Raw genomic sequence first — 5025 nt, forward strand, 5'->3', positions numbered from 1 at the left:
GCTGACGGAATTGTGTTTGGCCTTGCCAGGCACTCCATATGCTGCTGCACGCATGCTGGTTCCGGATTCGTGACCAATAGGTGGAATGCTGCTAAGATTGTTTCTGGCCTTGTGAGGCACTCCATATGCTGCTACATGCTTGCTGGTTTGCTCCATGAAATACAGAGCAGCAGGCAATGACCTACAGGACGCTGTAAGACGCGTGTTGCAGACGGCTGGCCTTGCCATACTACACACGGCATGGTCTGGGATCTCCCAATCACGATGGTCAGATTTGGGCCCAAAGTCCCACTCCGCTACTATGGAGATCGAATCCCCCGAACCTGCGAATCTTGTTCGATATGACGTCATTCGAATAGAGCGGGCGTTCGATCTGAGGTTACCCGCGGTCATTTACAGTAAAGCCGCTACAAACGGCTACTTCAAGCCCTTTTTTACTTGGGAACCACGGAACAGGAAAAATCCACCTTTCCACAAATATGAACCGTTTTCAAAACATTACATCTATGCCGTGATTTTATTGTGGATATGTAACATGTAACGAAGCTACTGCCGTCATCGTGGGTGACCTTGAAGGTCAGAATTCTTGTTGACGCTGTTATAAAATCCAGGTCCCCATATCCAAGTGGCACAGCATGCGTGCAAACATGGTATTTTAACCATTCCCAAAAATCGCTCAAATTACCTCATTGAGGACTTGTTTGGAAGAGGAACGATTTCCGCAGATTTCTGTCTTAGGGATTTTTTAAATATGGCCGCGATTATGAATTATCGGTATTTAAAGTTAAAACACTGCGTTTTTAGCTCTTCTTTTGACTGTAAGTCGAGTTTTAGTTAAAAAATAAAAAAATCCTAAGACAGAAGTTTAAATTTACTGTAATATTTCTAAAAATCCAAAAATCTAACCTTATTTTTAATTTTCTGGGCCTCTTAAAATCAGTTGTTTGGTTCTTGTGAACCCTTTTTTGAAATCCGAAATTGATCTCATTTGGAAGCAAATGTACACAAAGTGGAGCAAAGGCAGTGCAAGAATAACATTTGAGGTAAACAAAATCACTTATTACATTTTATTTTGACGAGTATTTACTCTCCAATTACTTTTGTTTATTTTCAAATTTTGCCCGTTGCCCCCGGGCCGGCCCGGGACTCCAGCGCGGCCACGTTCGAACACGTTCTGTAACCCGATACCTCCCTAGTAATACGACTTTTAGGCTAGCAACCGACCGCCGTGAATACGTGTGTGAGGGGGCAGACAGAGGCCTCTGAGCAGCAACGTTATCTGGGATCTCGTCGTACGTAGGTGGAAGGGCAGGTAATGGCCACTGCGCAGCTGCTATATTGTCTGGAATCTTACAGTATGTGTGCGGCAGGACAGGCAGTGGTCGCTGTGCAACAGCTATCATATTATCAGGGATCTTACAGTAAGAGTGCTGAAGGATAGCAAGTAACGCCCTACAGGAGGTTGGGTCGTCCGGTACTGTCAGGCATGCTGATGTCATGTCAGGGAGGGAAGCAGATCTGAACAAACCGGGCCCGGCACGGCCATGCGGTAGTGCCCAAACGTGTGCATCCATGGGGTCGATGTTGTTTCCTGTCCTTTGCAAACACTTCTTTAACAGAAGTCCTACAAAAAGTGAGGCAACCAGGGCCCCCACAGCTGAGGAAACGATATGGATGGTATAAGAGTTTGGTTCTGTTGTGTTTCGCACATGATTTGTCACGAGGGTACTGACCTGTAGTGTGTACATCAATGGTTCTGTGGTCTGATCCTTGTGTGTCTGAGATCTGTACTGTTCTGTAGTGTTCTGTACCTGTACTTCTGTGCTTCTTGCCTCTTCTGGGTAACTACTATGCAAAGGACACATCTTGCTCGTCTTCCTTTGGACTTTGGCGATGTTATAGTCTAACGGAGACGGGTTGTCTTTAGAGAGCAGAAAACAGGTGATGTTTTCAGTGTCGTCTGTGTTTGCATCGAAGTATGTGGCACTGCTCGACTCGGTGTCAAGTATGACAGCAATGGTGTCCATGCCCGCATTCCCTACGCTCATAGAAACTAGTTGTAAGCTTAAGCTATATTCCAAGGCCACAGTAATGCCAAGATTATGTTGCCATGCCTGTCTGCACATATGCGGATAGTGATGCTCCTCTTTCCATGCCAAGTCATTGGTAGCAATGATAACAAAGGGTTGCTCACTGACAATATTTCTGTCAACGCTTTTGGACTCTGGCATGAAACACAGGCCTTTGAAGTGTCCTGGTATGTGACGGGGAACAGTCTCTCCTGAATTAAACTTCCAACCAATCGACTTTTCATTTCGTTCGGGATAGTTTATGAGACACAAATAGAAGTTGGGCAATTCGACAGATACGGTCTGAATGTTAGGGAGTATCTCCCCATGGATCGTAAGACTCCATGGAATTCTGTGAGGCACTTTATCGTGTACTGTAACTAAACTGTTACCACCAGCAGCAAAGGCAGGTGCATTCATCATACCTTGTATCAAGTCAAAGTCCAAATCCAAATCTAAACAAGACATGGTATTTTTCTCTAGGTACAGCCAAAAGATACTGACATTTTGAAATGTTTTTTGAGGGATGCTTCTAATGTTGTTATACCCCAGGTACAAGTACATTAGAAGGCTTCGGCCAGCGAACCAGGCTGAGTCTATGCGCTGCAACTGGTTGTGCTGGAGGTTCAGCTTGAAAAGATGTTTCATGTTCACGAAGCATCCTGGATCAATCTGGTCGATTCTGTTATTAGACAAAGTTAGGACACTGAGCTCCTTCAAGCCTGTGAACCAGCTCTGTTTCACATGTGTCAACCTGTTGAAATCCAACCCCAATGACCATAGACACGAAAACTCACTCAGAGTGTTGTCCTCTACGTCTTCAATTCCATCCTCAAACAACAGTAAAGTATACACAGTGCAGATCGGTTTAAGACTGGTAGATTTTTGGTTGCTAGTACATGTAGTGGATATCCTCTTATTACTAGCTTCTCCGTGTCAAGAAGGCAGGGCACCGAAGAAACAGAGCTGTTACTGGCCCTGAGAACAGCCTCTCCCTGTTCCTCACATAAGATACACACTCCTTGCTGGTCCCAAAAATCGTTTCGCAGTGCGTAAGGTACACATTCAAGCCAACCTTCTCTCTTACACGGGGACAGACAGGGGTTCGCTAAGGAGATAGGGACAGTCACCAGGATCAGAAGAACCAACATTGTTTGAGTTTCTCAAAATCCCCATGGCCAAAATGCTTGACCATTTTCCTTTTCATCAATTCTTCCTGTGGCCTTTACTATTATAAACCCTACACGACTCGTTGCACAAAACTAAATGGCACACTAGAAACTACACACTCAGAAAGTATATACATGAGTACAGAAAATTCACAAAAAAGTGCCAAAACGATAAGTCTACCCTCGTTTCATGTACCAATATGCCACAAACCAAAATATAACATTGCCATGACAAGTTTTTATAATTACCGGTTATCCAGGTCAACCCCAGTTGGATTATCTTCACCATGAAACACACAAGGAGAAGTGGTGGGACTGCAAACCAACCTGATTAGTGCATCACAGTCATGTATCTGTCTGTCCAGAGAACGCCCCCAGTTTACATGTCTGTGTGGTCACCTCAAAAAAAGGACGACCACCCGCTGTAGTGTTTCCCATACTACATCTAACACCCAGGCCAGACACATGACCACACTACCCGTTGTAATATGGATAAGATATTTCAGAGGAATGATAAAAAATGTTGACGATGTCCGTGCGTAGGGGCAGTTGAGAATGCTTATTTCCTGACTCTTGGATTCAGTTCCACATGTTGCCTACATGTATCTAGGACACTAAGATGTTAACGAAAAACGGAGGGTTGTGTTTAGACAACAAAATGCAGGTGGTGATGCCAATTAAGCGATGTGTACAGGGAAGGTGCCTCAGGGCTGTGGAGAACCCTTGCTTCCTGACTCTCAACTCAATTCCTCAAGACTGTTGACAAGGCAAAGGTAGTGCCGCTTGATAGCGCCCAAGGCTGCCTCCTGTTTCCTGACTCTCAGACATGATGATTAAATGGTGCACGGGGCTTGTGTTTTATTGAATTTTGAAACAATGCTAGGGAAGCCTGTCTGGTACAGTGACATCTGTAGCTAGTCGGGGGTTGTTGTACGTATACCGGCGTAGTTAAGATGATTAGATAAATGGTCTTCGTGTGTGTTTTAATGATGAATGTCAGAATTTTTAAACAAAGCTAGGTAATGAATAGCAACGTTCTTTGTATCACAACAATTTATTTTTCACGAGCCGTGTTACATAGTTCACAAAGGTGTTACATATGTAACACCTTTAGTGCACTATGCACTAAGTAGCATCTAGCGTCAGTGCACAGTAAACCAGTCAGAATTGTCCTGATGAAGATGACAGACTGTTATAGAAACGTCGGCTCGTGAAAAATAAATGGTTGTAATAAAAGAACTTTGCCATTCATTCGTTTACCAACCTGATGAAATTATTTGGGATGAAAGCTAGGCAATTTGGTAAATGCTATGGTACCATCTGTAGCTAGTCATCGAAGTTATTGTACCTCATTCAACCGTCGTAGTTAAGATGATTAGGTATTTGGTTTACGTACCATGTGTTTCATTCTATTAATGAATTTCAGAATTTGGAAATCAAAGCTATTCATTTGGAAACGATGTTGAACTCCCATAGTACCGTTTTTAACTATTCGGTGCCATTCTCTCAAAAATCATTGCGTGGAATGAAATATATACTTGGCTCATTAAATTTCTTTTGTATGGCTATTCTCGATTTTCGCAAATGAAAAATCGTTCCATTTGGAGGACAGCAGTAACTGACCTTGCAATAATTGCCTGATTTTTTGGAAATTTTGGCATTTAGCACGAAAGATAACTTTCTTCCCCTTTGTTGTTTTTCCCATTGTGACTAGTCGTATTTTGAAACTTACAATTTGAAGCTGCATTATATAACAGGAGGGGGGTTTGAAAAATGAATTTTCTTCT

This window comes from Branchiostoma belcheri, unplaced genomic scaffold (genome assembly GCF_001625305.1).
Source record: "Branchiostoma belcheri isolate BF01 breed outbred unplaced genomic scaffold, Haploidv18h27 scaffold167, whole genome shotgun sequence".
NCBI lineage: Eukaryota > Metazoa > Chordata > Leptocardii > Amphioxiformes > Branchiostomatidae > Branchiostoma > Branchiostoma belcheri.